Genomic DNA, 16,077 nt, shown 5'->3' with positions numbered 1-16,077 from the left:
GGGGGGGGGGGCATCAAAGAGGGAGGTGGAGGGGAGGGAGGTGGAGGGAGGGGGGCAGCAAAGGAGGTGGAGGGAGGGGGGTAGGGAGGGAGGGAGGGGGCAGGTAAGGGAGGTGGAGGGGAGGGAGGTGAGGAGGGGGGGAGGCAGCAAAGGGAGGTGGAGGGGAGGGAGGGGGGGGAGGGAGGGAACTACACACTACTGTTTTACCATGTAGCGGTGTAGCTAACTACTGGAACTACACACTACTGTGTTACATGTAGCGTGTAGCTAACTACTGGACTACACACTACTGTGTTACCATGTAGCGGTGTAGCTAACTACTGGAACTACACACTACTGTGTTACATGTAGCGGTGTAGCTAACTACTGGAACTACACACTATGTTTTACCATGTAGCGGTGTAGCTAACTACTGGAACTAACACTACGTGTTACCATGTAGCGGTATAGCTACACTACTGGAAACTACACACTTACTGTTTTACCATTGTAGCGGTGCAGCTTAACTACTGGACCTACACAACTACTGTTTTTACCATTGTAGCGGATGTAGCTAACTACTGGAACTAAACACTGACTGTTTTATCACTGATAGCAGGTGTAGCTTAACTAAACTGGAACTACACCAACTTACTGTTTTACCATGTAGCGGTGTAGGCTAACTTTACTGACCTACACCAAATACTGTTTTACCATGTAGCGCGGATGCTAGCTAATAACTGGAGACTAAACCACTACTGTTTAACCAATGTAAGCGGTGGTAGACTAACTACTGGACTTACACACTACTGTTTTTACCATGTAAGCGGTTGTTAAGCTACTACTGGACTACACACTACTGTGTTACCATGTAGCGGTGGCAAGCTAACTTACTGGAACCTACAACACTACTGTTTACCATGTAGGCGGCTGTAAGCTAACTCAACTGCGACCTACACACTACTGTTCTACCATGTACGGTGTAAACGCTAACTTACTGGAAACTCAAACACTTACTGTTTCTACCAATGTAGCGGTGTAGCATAACTACCTGGACCTACACACTTACTGGTTTTAACCATGTGAGCGGTGCAGCAACTACTGAACCTTACACACTACGTTTTCTGCAAAAACAAAATATAAACGTGTGAAGTACGGGCCATAATTCAAGCCTTTAATTTTTTCGGCATTAGACCTGGCCTAATTCTCTCACTTTAAACATGTTACACGTTCTGTTAACATGTTGACCCTGAAGGGGGGAGGACCTGTTAACATCGTCTATGGACAGGGTTTAGATATGAGCTTTTTCACTAAGGTAGTTTGTAATGTAATGAATTCTTTTTCAAAGTTATCGTTTAGTTAACACACTAAACTATATTTTTCTAAAGGGTAGCTTTTAGTGTAGTTAAATGTCCTTCCCAGTAGGAAGTAAGTAGCTTGGTAAAGGGAGGAGAGTTGCTTCCAACATTTTCCTCATGTAACTATTCATAGTTGTATTCTTTAATAAGTAACTAACCTGAACCCGGATCTTGGTTTCTGGACTTCCTACTTATCCACTCCTGATTCTGGGATCTTGGTTTCTGGACTTCCTACTTATCCACTCCTGATTCTGGGATCTTCCATCAAGGATTTCTGGTAAACCTGGTTTGGGAAAGTTACCAGAATGTTTCAACTCTAACATTCAGCCTTCATAAAGCATTTGTGATAGTTGTCTTTGATGTTACGGAGCTTTGTGATTGTTGTCTTTGATGTTACAGAGCTTTGTGATTGTTGTTTCTGATATTACGGAGCTTTGTGATTGTTGTTTCTGATGTTAAGGAGCTTTGTGATCTCTGCATTTAATGAAAAGCACTCTGTAAATTAAATGTTGTCCCCTGAGGTTCTATGTTTTTCAACTCAACTGATGATTATTTATGACATTTACCTGACACTTCCTTATCCAGAGTGACTTAATACAGTCACCTCTGCATAGATTTTTTCATATGGTGGCCCAAGCAGGATTTGAACCCACAATCCTTTGCATTGCAAGTGCGACACTCTACCAACTGGGCCACACAGGACCACACATCCCTTCTACCCTGTACCTGCACTATGAATGTATCGTTGTGATGATTTGTCTTTATGTATCATTATTCCTAGGTTCCTCAGGGTTACACCTGCTTAGAGTCCACCCCATCTGGTCTGTCTGCAGAGCTTAACGGAGCCAGTCTCAGAGGGCCTCAGATCTACCTCTGCTACAAGAGAGGCCGAGATAAACCTCCTCTCACTGATCTGGGGTCAGTCATTCTCCTGCTACTCACAAACACTACAATACTCTTTACCTTTATAAATGCTGGTCTAGGAACAGTTCTTACATGGTCACTCACAGAAACACTACACTAATCCCAAATAGCATTCCTATGGGCTCTGGTCTAAAGTAGTGCACTATATAGGGAATAGGGTTCCATAGGGCTCTGGTCTAAAGTAGTGCACTATATAGGGAATAGGCCTCTGGTTTAAAGTAGTGCACTATATAGGGAATAGGGCTCTGGTCTAAAGTAGTGCACTATATAGGGAATAGGATGCTATTTGGGATGGAGACTAATCCCCTGTTCCTTCTAAGACTGACCTGAAATCAGTTCTTATCCTGTGATTTACACTAATCCTATCGTAACCTCCTAGGGCTGGTCTAGGATCAGTATTTATCCTGTTATTCACAGCATAACACTAATCCCCCTTTTTCTAGAAGGACTGGTCTAGGATCAGTACTTAAACTGTCACTCACACCAACCACTACACTAATCCTATAACAGACTCCTAGGACTGACCTAGGATCAGTACTTAAACTGTCACTCACACCAACCACTACACTAATCCTATAACAGACTCCTAGGACTGGTCTAGGATCAGTGATCATAACACTACACTAATCCCTATTTTACTTCTAGGACTGACCTAAGAACAGTTACTGGCCAATCACCCACACCACTCCACTAATGCCATTTTCCTAAGACTGGTCTAGGAACAGTGCTTATGCTGTCACTTACCCCAAAAACACACTACAGCACTCAATCACCTATTCCATTAGATCTGACCTAGGACCAGTTCTTCCCCAGGTCACTGGCCTATAATCTCACCCAAAACAACCCTAATCCCATCTCCTAGTGTAGACCTAAGGTCAGTACATATGCTTTCTTGTGTCAGTCGTCCAGTAATCTTCTTTCACTGTCTATCGAACGTGATTTACCATAATCAAGGCTCAACTCTGATGTCTATGTGCTTAGGAGTAAATTAGATCATTTGTCTATTAATTGTTTCAAAGGAAAACAACACGTTGTGGGATATTGTTTACTATGTAAACACACTAAAAGCCTTTTCCCTCTGTCATGGCGGCCCCAACTGTACAGTGCTGCCTCTATCATGGTGACCTCAACTGTACAGTGATGCCTCTATCATGGCGACCTCAACTGTACAGTGCTGCCTCTATCATGGCGACCCCAACTGTCCAACTGTACAGTGCTGCCTCTATCATGGCGACCCCAACTGTCCAGTGCTGCCTCTCTCATGGCGACCTCAACTGTCACGGTGCTGCCTCTATCATGGCGACCCCAACTGTTACAGTGCTGCCTCTATCATGGCGACCCCACACTGTACAGTGCTGCTCTGTTCATTGCGACCTCAACTGTACAGTGATTGCCTCTATCATGGTACCTCAACTGTACAGTGCTGCCTCTATCATGGCGACCCCAACTGTCCAACTGTACAGTGCTGCCTCTATCATGGCGACCCCAACTGTACAGTGCTGCCTCTATCATGTCGACCTCAACTTACAGTGATGCCTCTATCATGCCGACCCCAATGTCCAACTGTACAGTGATGCCTCTATCATGGCGACCTCAACTGTACAGTATTGGCTCTATCATGGCGACCCCAACTGTCCAACTGTACAGTGATGCCTCTATCATGCCGACCCCAACTGTCCAACTGTACAGTGCTGGCTCTATCATGCGCACCCCAACTGTACAGTGATGCCTCTATCATGGTGACCCCAACTGTACAGTGCTGCCTTTATCATGGTGACTCAACTGTACAGTGATGCCTCTATCATGGTGACCCCAACTGTACAGTGCTGGCTCTATCATGGCGGCCCCAACTGTCCAACTGTACAGTGCTGCCTCTATCATGGCGACCTCAACTGTACAGTGCTGGCTTTATCATGGCGACCTCAACTGTACAGTGCTGCCTCTATCATGGCGACCTCAACTGTACAGTGCTGCCTCTATCATGGCGACCTCAACTGTACAGTGCTGGCTTATCATGGCGACCTCAACTGTACAGTGCTGGCTTTATCATGGCGACCTCAACTGTACAGTGCTGGCTCAGATATTTCTGTCCAACAACAATGGCTTGTTGTCCAATCCAAAGGATGCATCCAATGGCTGTTGTCCCAATCCAAAGGTAGCATCCAATGGGGTATGAGTAACGAGTTCAGGCCAGTACAGCTAGGATGGCTAGGCTAGGCTAGGCTTGGCTAGGCTAGGCTAGGCTAGGCTTGGCTAGGCTTGGCCAGGCTTGGCTAGGCTAGGCTAGGCTAAGCTAGGCTAGGCTAGGCTTAGCACAGCTGTTTATTGTGAATCAGTCCTAACATTTCTCTCTCTCTCTCTCTCAGGGTTCTGTATGAGTGGAAGGAGAAGCTGAAGCCTGGCTGTCACATCGTCCAAACCACGCCCTCTGGTCGCCCTGCCAACATAAGTAGCTCCTCCTCCCAGCGCATCTACATCACCTATCGCCGCTCCCCGCAGAGCCAGCCTCACACGTCATTGGCTGTCACAGATGTTCGCATCATCATCCCGGGCAAAGGGGAGACGCCCCCTCACACCTCTGCTGAAGGTGGACAAGAACCTCAACAGTAGTATGGTGAGCAGAATCAACCCATACAATACTATACTATACAATACTATACACACAATAGAGTATTACAATACAATACTATACTATACAATACTATACTATACTTTAAAAATACAACACAATAGAGTACTATACAATACAATACTATACTATACAATACTACACTATACAATACTATACAATACAATGCAATACAATGCAATACACTACTATACAATACTATACAATACAATACTATACTATACTATACAATGCAATGCAACACAATACTATACAATACTATACAATACTACACAATACTATTACAATACTACACAATATTATACTATACAATACTATACTATACTTTAAAATCACAACAACAATAGAGTACTATACAATACAATACTATACTATACAATACTATACTATACTTTAAAATACAACACAATAGAGTACTATACAATACAATACTATACTATACTATACAATACTATACAATGCAATGCAATACAATACTATACAATACTACACAATACTATACAATACAATGCAATACAATGCAATACAATACAATGCAATGCAATACAATACTATACAATACTACACAATACTATACAATACAATGCAATACAATGCAATACAATACTATACACTACTATACAATACTATACAATACAACACAATATAATACTTTACACTACTATACAATGCAATACTATACAATACTATACATGACAATGCTATACAATACTATACAATACAATACTATGCAACACTGTACAATACAATACTACACGATACTATACTATACAATACCATACAATGCAATACAATACTGTACAATACTATGCAATACAATACTATACAATACTATACACCACAATACTATACAATACTATACTAGACTATACAATACAATACTAGGCAATAATATACAATACAATACTATACAATACAATACAATACAATACTATACAATACAATACAATACTATACAATATCAAATCAAATTTTATTGGTCACATACACATGGTTAGCAGATGTTTGTGCGAGTGTAGCGAAATGCTTGTGTTTCTAGTTCCGACCATGCAGTAATATCTAACAAGTAATCTAGCAATACTATACTATACAATACTATACAATACAATACTATACAATACTATACTATACACTACTATCCAATACAATACTATACTATACAATAATATGCAATGCAATACAATACTATACACCACTATACAATACTATACACTGCAATACTATACAATACAATACAATACTATACAATTGAATGCTATACAACACAATACGATACTATACAATACAATACTATCCAATATTATACTATATAATACATTTTTATACTATATAATACAATACAGTACTATACAATAAAATACAGTACTATACAATACAATACTATACAATACAATACAATTATATACAATATTATTCTATACAATACAATACTATACAATACAATTCTATACAATGTTATTCTATACAATACTATTAGATTAGATTACTTGTTAGATATTACTGCATGGTCGGAACTAGAAGCACAAGCATTTCGCTACACTCAGATTAACATCTGCTAACCCTGTGTATGTGACCAGTAAAATTAGATTTGATTTAGCAAAGACATTGATACAGCAGATCAGAATAGAAACCAAAATGAATTTTGTTTTCGGATGGTCACAGCAGCGACAGCTATCTATTTCCACGGGGCAGAGCTCGTTCCCATAGGTTCTCATACAGCCACAACCATTCTCTCTGTCTTTTTTCCAGTGGATTCTTTGTGGTTCTTAGTTTCTTCATTTTTGTCTTCTTTTTATCACGATTGAGTCTGGCTTCGGTTTGCGATTTCCTTCATTGCCTCTTTGGTTAAAGTGCAACTCCAAATCAAACCTTATTCAGCAGGTGGCGTAGAAACTCCAGAGAATATTACCCTTCTCCTGTTTTGAAACAGTTGCCAGATCGATGTTTATCCCCTTGTCTGACAGCCATTCCAGTAAGCTATTCACTGCCCAGTTGGTTTGTCTTGATGTAGCTTTTTCATTTCTCTCCTTGTCTACCTTAACACCAGACTCAGGTTGCTGGTCCATCTATAATGTTAACACTAGACTCAGGTTGCTGGTCCATCTATAATGTTAACACTAGACTCAGGTTGCTGGTCCGTGTCTATACTGTTAACACTAGACTCAGGTTGCTGGTCCGTGTCTATAATGTTAACACTAGACTCAGGTTGCTGGTCCATCTATAATGTTAAACACACTAGGACTCAGGTTGCTGGTCCGTGTCTATAATGTTAACACTAGACTCAGGTTGCTGGTCCATGTCTATAATGTTAACACTAGACTCAGGTTGCTGGTCCGTTCTATAATGTTAACACTAGACTCAGGTTGCTGGTCCATCTATAATGTTAACACTAGACTCAGGTTGCTGGTCCGTGTCTATAATGTTAACACTAGACTCAGGTTGCTGGTCCATCTATAATGTTAACACTAGCTCAGGTTACTGGTCCATGTCTATAATGTTAACACTAGACTCAGGTTACTGGTCCATCGTATAATGTTAACACTAGACTCAGGTTGCTGGTCCGTGTCTATAATGTTAACACTAACTCAGGTTGCTTGGTCCGTGTCTATAATGTTAACACTAGACCAGGTTGCTGGTCCGTGTCTAAATGTTAACACTAGACTCAGGTTGCTGGCCGTGTCTATAATGTTAACACTAGACTCAGGTTGCTGGTCCGTGTCTATAATGTTAACACTAGACTCAGGTTGCTGGTCGTGTCTATAATGTTAACACTAGACTCAGGTTGCTGCGTCCATCTATAATGTTAACACTAGACTCAGGTTGCTGGTCCGTGTCTATAATGTTAACACTAGACTCAGGTTGCTGGTCCATCTATAATGTTAACACTAGACTCAGGTTGCTGGTCCATTTGCTCTTCTTGTTTAATTTCTTTCATATCTTCCACCTCTCCTTTTCTTGTTGGTACAATTCATTAAACGTAGTGGATTAAACAAATCAAAAGTCACTTTAAAATCATCCACGACGAGTTACAAGTGCTAAGACTAGTAGTTGTAAAAGTAGTAGGGTTAAGGGGTTGCTAGGTAACGATGTAAACAATGCCACTTTATATGAACGTGACCATGTGTAAGTTGTCTCATATATCATGGACAGTTAACGTTGGTTAAATAAAGTCCACCTGTGTGCAATCTAAGTGTCACATGATCTATCTCGTGATCTCAGTATGTATACACCTGTTCTGAAAGGCCGAGTCTGCAACACCACCAAGCAAGCGGCACTATGAAGATCAATCAATCAATCAAGTTTATTTTATATAGCCCTTCGTACATCAGCTAATATCTCGAAGTGCTGTACAGAAACCCAGCCTAAAACCCCAAACAGCAAGCAATGCAGGTGTAGAAGCACGGTGGCTAGGAAAAACTCCCTAGAAAGGCCAAAACCTAGGAAGAAACCTAGAGAGGAACCAGCTATGAGGGGTGGCCAGTCCTCTTCTGGCTGTGCCGGGTGGAGATTATAACAGAACTATGCCAAGATGTTCAAAATATTCATAAGTGACAAGCATGGTCAAATAATAATCATGAATAATTTTCAGTTCGCTTTTCATAGCCGATCATTAAGAGTTGAAAATAGCAGGTCTGGGACAGGTGGCGGTTCCATAACCGCAGGCAGAACAGTTGAAACTGGAATAGCAGCAAGGCCAGGTGGACTGGGGACAGCAAGGAGTCATCATGCCGTAGTCCTGACGTATGGTCCTAGGGCTCAGGTCCTCCGAGAGAGAGAAAGAAAGAGAGAATTAGAGAGAGCCAAGATTTTCAAAATGTTCATAAATGACAAGCATGGTCAAATAATAATCAGGAATAAATATCAGTTGGCTTTTCATAGCCGATCATTAAGAGTTGAAAATAGCAGGTCTGGGACAGGTGGCGGTTCCATAACCGCAGCAGAACAGCTGAAACTGGAATAGCGCAAGGCCAGGCGGACTGGAGCTATTCCTGATGGAAGATCAAGGAGCTCTTCCATCAGGTCAGGGAAAAAATTGTGGAGAAGCAACAAAGAGACCAAAGCTAACTGTCACGCAAAATGACGCTGGAGAGACGAAGCAGGTACGGGGATAACATTTAATAAATGACGGACATATAACGAGACAAGCACAGCGTCAGCAAACAAAAACTTAGACAAGAAACAATCAAAGCAGCAGCAGGGAACAGAGCAAGGGAACAGACAAATATAGGGAGGAAATTAACATGTAATAAGTGGTCCAGTGAGTCCATTAACGCTGATGCGAGTGACGAGAGAAGGCAGGTGGTGGTGATGGATGGCAGGAGCGTGTGATGCAGGGTAATCTGGCGCCCTCAAGCGCCAGGGGAAGGGAAGAGCGGAGCAAACATGACAGTACCCCTCCCTCTTGGGACGCCACCCGGCGTCCCACCTGGGCAAACCGGCCGAGACATGGGCGCAGGGCAAGCCAGTTGGGGCGTGAAAGCCCGACGAACCGGCAGGAGCGTGGGAGCCTGGCGAGCCGGCTCAGGCATAGGAGCCTGACGATCCGGCTGAGGCAAAACGCCTGTCGATCCCGCTGAAGGGGAGCCCGATGATCCAGTGGAGTGTGACGTGGGATGGGAAACCGCCGAGCCAGGAAAACCTCTCGAGCCAGCCAGGGCGTGAAAGCCTGAAGGGCTAACTTAGGCACCCCGGTTCCATCGGCAGCGGAATCCACCAACGTCACCAACAAAACACAAGACAAACAACAACAAAAAACTCCTGGACCGGCTGGGCAAGCAAAAACTGACGATCCAGCTGAGGCCGAAGTGGGATGAGCGCCATCCGAGTCAACCAGGGCAAGGAAACCTCTCGAGCCTGCTAGGGCGCGAAAGCCCGATAAGCTGGCTAGGCATCCCCGGTTCCATTGGTGGCGACCCCGAACCGCTGCCACCATTCAACCAGAACGCCAGTACTCCCCGATGCTTCGTATGATGGGACTGCTTGCAATTCTGTCACGCAAAATGACGCTGGAGAGACGAAGCAGGTACGGGGAGTAACATTTAATAAATGACGGACATATAACGAGACAAGCACAGCGTCAGCAAACAAAWACTTAGACAAGAAACAATCAAAGCAGCAGCAGGGAACAGAGCAAGGGAACAGACAAATATAGGGGAGGAAATTAACATGTAATAAGTGAGTCCAGGTGAGTCCATTAACGCTGATGCGAGTGACGAGAGAAGGCAGGTGTGGGTGATGGATGGCAGGAGCGTGTGATGCAGGGTAATCTGGCGCCCTCAAGCGCCAGGGGAAGGGAAGAGCGGGAGCAAACATGACACTAACCCTGAAAGAGCTGCAAATCTCCACAGCAGAGATTGGAGTATCTGTCCATAGGACCACTTTAAGCCATACACTACACAGAGCTGGGCTTTACGGAAGGGTGGCCAGAAAAAGCCATCACTTAAAGAAAGAGTACGTTTGGTTTTTGCCAACAGGCATGTGGGAGACTCCCCAAACATATGGCAGAAGGTAATCTGGTCAGATGAGACTAAATTTGAAGTTTTTGGCCATCAAGGAAAACGCTGTCTGGCGCAAACCCAACACCTCTCATCACCCCGAGAACACCATCCCCACAGTGAAGCATGGTGGTGGCAGCATCATGCTGTGGGGATGTTTTTCATCGGCAGGGACTGGGAAACAGATCAGAATTGAAGGAATGATGGATGGCGCTAAATACAGGGAAATTCTTGAGGGAAACCTGTTTCAGTCTTCCAGAGATTTGAGACTGGGACGGAGGTTCACCTTCCAGCAAGACAATGACCCTAAGCATACTGCTAAAGCAACACTTGAGTGGTTTAATGGGAAACATTTAAATGTATTGGAATGGCCTAGTCAAAGCCCAGACCTCAATCCAATTGACAATCTGTGGTATGACTTAAAGATTGCTGTACACCAGTGGAACCCATCCAACTTGAAGGAGCTGGGGCAGCTTTGCCTTGAAGAATGGGCATAAATCCCAGTGGCTAGATGTGCCAAGCTTATAGAGACATACCCCAAGATACTTGCAGCTGTAATTGCTGCAAAAGGTGGCTCTACAAAGTATCGACTTTGGGGGGGTGAATAGTTATTCACGCTCAAGTTTTCCGGGTTTTTGGAGTCTTATTTCTTGGTTGTTTCACAATACAAAATATTTTGCATCTTCAAAGTGGTAGACATGTTGTGTAAATCAAATGATACAAACTCCCCCAAAAAATCTATTTTAATTCCAGGTTGAAAGGCAACAAAATAGGAAAAATGCAGGTGAATACTTTCGCAAGCCACTGTACTTGTGCAACAAGCTGTCTCACGCTACAGAAACAGAACATTGGCTCCTGCCCTATGGGCCATTCTGAATCAGCATGCCTAAAGCACGTTCACGCAGATGAGCAGGGACGCTGGGCATCTTTCTCTTGGTGTTTTTCAGAGTCAGTAGAAAGGCCTCTTTAGTGTCCTAAGTTTTCATAACTGTGACCTTAATTGCCTACCGTCTGTAAGCTGTTAGTGTCTTAACGACCGTTCCACAGGTGCATGTTCATTAATTGTTTATGGTTCATTGAACAAGCATGGGAAACAGTGTTTAAACCTTTTACAATGAAGATCTGTGAAGTTATTTGGATTTTTACGAATTATCTTTGAAAGACAGGGTCCTGAAAAAGGGAGGTTTCCTTTATTGCTGAGTTTATAATGCATTGTCTTTACCTGTTTTAATCACATGTTGTGTTTGTCTGTTTGTCCATATCAGTGGGGATCCTCAGTGTACCTGTGTTACAAGAAGTCACTGGCTAAAACCAACACAATCGCATACAACGCAGGTAAAGTACTTGGATTCTCTATTGAACAGACAGTGTAATAGGACAGAATATTGAACAGTGTTATAGGACAGAATATTGGACAGTGTAATAGGACAGAATATTAGACAGTGTAATAGGACAGAATATTAGAGACCGCCGTGTAATTGGACAGAAGTATATGAAGCAGACAGTGTATAAGAGCGGGACGAATAAAAAGACAGACAGTGTATAGAATCAGAACATAACTTGAGACAGACAGTACCGAGTAAATAGGAAAAATGAATATTAGACAGATGTAACTATAGGACAAGAATAAGATTAGACAGTAGTAAATACTGGACAGAATATTAGGACAGTAGTAATAGGACTAGAATATTTGATACAGAACACAGTGGTAATAGGACAGAATATTGAGCAACAGTGTAATTAGGAGCAAACAGTGTAATGAAGATATTGAACAGACAGTGTAATAGGACAGAATATTAACCGTGTAATAGCAAAGAATATTGAGACAGTGTAATAAGGACAGAATATTAGGACAGTGTAATAGGAAGAAATATATGACAAGACAGTGGTAATAGGAAAAAAAACAGAATATATAGACAGAAAGTGTAACTGTAAGACAAGATTATTGAACAGAACAGCTGGTAATAGGACAGAAATAAATTAGACAGTGTAATAGGACAGAATATTAGACAGAATTGTAATAGGACAGAATATATTGAAGGACAGTGTAATAGGACAGAAATTAAGTTAGAACAGAACAGTGTAATAGGACAGAATATTGACAGACAGTGTAATAGAGACAGAAGATATAGAAGACCAGTGTAATAGGACAGAATGTTAGAACAGTGTAATATGGACAGAATATTGAACAGTGTAATAGGACAGAATATTGACGACAGTGTAATAGGACAGAATATTAAGACAGTGTAATAGGAAAAGAATCATTAGAACAGTGTAATAGGAAAGAATATTAGACAGACAGTGATAATAGGACCGCGAAATGTTGACACGGACAGTGTAATAGGACAGAATATTAGACAGTGTAATAGGACAGAATATTGAATAGACAGTGTAACTAGTAGGACATAAGAATAGTAAGACAGTGTAAAAATAGAGGAACACAGAATATTAGAACACAGTGTAATAGGACAGAAATATTGAACAGAACAGGTGCAGTTAATAGAAGAAATATGTAATGTAATAAGACAGTGTAATAGGACAGAATATTAGAACAGTGTAATAAGGTACAGAATATTGAAGACAGTGTAATAGGACAGAATAATATTGAACAGACAGTGTAATAGGACAAATATTAAAAGGAACACGACAGTGTAATAGGAAGGAATATTAGAAACAGTGTAATAGGAAAGAATATTAGAACCCGTTGTAATAGGACATAATGGAATATTAGACAGTACAGTGTATTAGACCTGTAATAGGCAGAATATTGAACAGACAGTGTAATGAGGACAGAATATGAACAGAACAGATATGTAATAGGAAACAGAATAAACTGGAACAAGAGCAGTGTAATAGGACAGAATATTAGACAGACAGAAGTAAGTAGTTAAGACACTGTATAGGACAGAATATTAGACAGTGTAAATAGGACATAATGTTAGACAGTGGTAATAGGACAAGAATATTAAACGGGACAGTGTATATAGGACAGAATACTTAGACACGACAGAGTGATAATAAGGACAGCATATTAGACAGAACAGTGTGAATAAGGACAGAAACTATTAGACAGTGGTAATAGGACAGAAATATTAGACAGTGATAATAGGAAACAGAATATTGAACAGACAGTGTAATAGGAATAATATTCGACAGTGTAATAGGACAGAATATTAGACAGACAGTGTAATAGGACAGAATATTAGACAGACCAGTGTAATAGGACAGAATAGTTAGACAGACAGTGTAATAGGACAGAATATTAGACAGTGTAATAGGACAGAATATTGAACAAGGGCAGTGTAATAGGACAGAATGTTAGAACAGTGTAATAGGACAGAATATTAGACAGGTAAATAGGACAGAATATTAGACAGACAGTGTAATAGACAGAATATTAGACAGTGTAATAGGACAGAATATTGACTGATTTCTCTCTCTAGTCTGTTGTGTCGGGTACCCAGAGGAGGACGATGAGTCTTTTCCCTCTGCCGAGTCTGTTCCTCTGTTCTGTCTGCCCATGGGCGCTAGCTTTGAGTTCTGGCCAGCTCCACACAAACCACCCTGCCTGTTCTTCTCTACCTTTGTGGCTGACTGGGGCTCTGGAGACAAGTGGGTACAAAGCAACACAGAGGAGGCTGGTAGGATAAGCTATAGGGGGAAGAGCTCATTGTAATGGCTGGAACGTGGTTACACATGCGTGATGTGATTTTGATACATTTCCATTCCAGCATTAAAATAGAAACCGTCCTCCTAAAGCTCTTCCCACTAGCCTCCTCTGACACACACACACACAGACAGATCTTTGATTTGATTTTATTTTAACTTTATTTAACTAGGCAAGTAGGTTAAGAAACAAATTCTTGGGGATTTGCGGATATGTTACTTACTGTTGTGTGTGTGTGTGTGTGTGTGTGTGTGGTGTGTGTGTGTGTGTGTGTGTGTGTGTGTGTGTGTGTGTGGTGTGGTTGTGTGTGTGTGTGTTTGTGTGTGTGTGTGGTGTGTGTGTGTGTGTGTGTGTGTGTGTGTGTTGTGTGTTACTTATCTCCAGGTGTATGGGAGCGGCCATCCAGTTTCTATGAGCCGTACCAGAGGACCAGCTGAGTGACAGACAGCGTTCCTACCATCCTGGGCATCCGGGCACAGGTGCCCTAGCAGCAGAAGGTGACAAAGAGGCGTTCACAGCTAACAAGCAGTATCTGTTTGCTGCAACTGGCCGTATCTTTGACTCATTCCGGAACTTCCTGAGGTTCCTACTACAGATACTCCATCTCTGGACCACACGCTCTGCCATAGAGAAGTGAGGAACACGCACACCGCAACGCACACACAACACACGCACACACGCAGGCACGCACGCACACACACACGCCACGCACACACACACACACACAAAACTACAAACACCACACACACACACACAACACCACGACGCACGCACACGCACGCAGCACGGACGCACGTACGCACGAGCACGGCACGCAACACAACACACACACACACACACACACCAACACACACAAACACACACAACATACACAAAGACTCTAACACGCTTTAATTTCATTTCCCTATACCATCTCATTTTCAGTGTCAAGTAAAAATAGGAAACAAATAAAAAACAACAATACTTAGTAATAATAATAATATGAGAACTACGTCTGATAAAAAAATAACAATGACTAATATTCAATAATAATTAATATAAAAAATGGAAAACTACTGTCTGATAAGACAAATAACCAATAGATATATTAAAGTAAGATATAAGTTAATAATAAAAAATGGAAACTACTGTCTGAATTAAAATAACAATAGATATAATAATTTGAAAGTTTTGTTGTACAACTACTATAAGGTCTAGACAGCTAATAACAACTATCTCAGCGACAACTATTCTTCACTAGTAATAAAAGGCTACTGTAAATTAAAAACAGTGCACAGTTAGATACAAGAATTTAAGCTTATTTCTGCCCACATAATCAGAATGATGTCTATGTACCTGGGAAGATGTTCTTGTTACTTGACAACCATAACATGCACTATACACAAGTTAGGCCCTACGTAGCATCAACCGTACCGAGGAAGGGACACACCGATCCGAAGAAGTTAATTTAAACTAAGTGACCTTTACTATATAATAATAGACATTAGTTTAATTAATAATTGAGCACATTCAATACATTCAGATAAATTATTATAAATTAATTAATGTAAAAGTGGATACTTATTTGGGATTGTGGGCATTGAGAGCCCTTTGTTACTGACCCAAGAGCAAGATGGGGCCCTTATCTACTGACCCAGAAGATCAGATGAGGGCCCTTTATACTACTGAATGACCAGAGTCAGATGCAGGCCCTTTATCTACCTAGACCAGAGATCAGATGAAGCCACTTTTTGAATCGCATAACTGACGACCGAACGTAAGAGAGACGGGGGCGGGCGCGAGAGAGAGAAAAAAAGAAAACCAGAAAGAGGGTCAGATGAGGACACAGGAAAGACAAGGAAGACGAGAAAAAAATAAACTAGAAAGAATCAGAAAGAAAATTTAAGTCTAAGACTGACCCGGGCAACAGAAAAAGGTGCGGGGCAAGGAGGTCAGATGAGGCCCTTTAAATCCGTACTGACGAAGCATGCCAAGAGTCAGAATAGGCCCTTTATCTACTGACGACCAGAGATCAAGATGCAGGCC

General features: G+C 41.8%; 1 long non-coding RNA gene across 1 annotated transcript; it reads left to right on the top strand.

Moving 5' to 3' along the window:
• The first annotated feature begins 2,124 nt into the window (after positions 1–2,124).
• LOC139025950 (uncharacterized) lies at positions 2,125–11,722 on the top strand. Its single transcript, XR_011477642.1, has 3 exons — positions 2,125–2,255; positions 4,628–4,875; positions 11,651–11,722. It is a non-coding gene; the product is annotated as an uncharacterized lncRNA (long non-coding RNA).
• Positions 11,723–16,077: the final 4,355 nt, after the last annotated feature.

The sequence above is a fragment of the Salvelinus sp. IW2-2015 genome, unplaced genomic scaffold, assembly GCF_002910315.2.
Source record: "Salvelinus sp. IW2-2015 unplaced genomic scaffold, ASM291031v2 Un_scaffold3629, whole genome shotgun sequence".
In the NCBI taxonomy this organism is placed as follows: Eukaryota; Metazoa; Chordata; class Actinopteri; order Salmoniformes; family Salmonidae; genus Salvelinus; species Salvelinus sp. IW2-2015.
The sequence above is the reverse complement of the archived record's forward strand: the minus strand, read 5'-3'. Positions and strand labels throughout refer to the sequence as shown.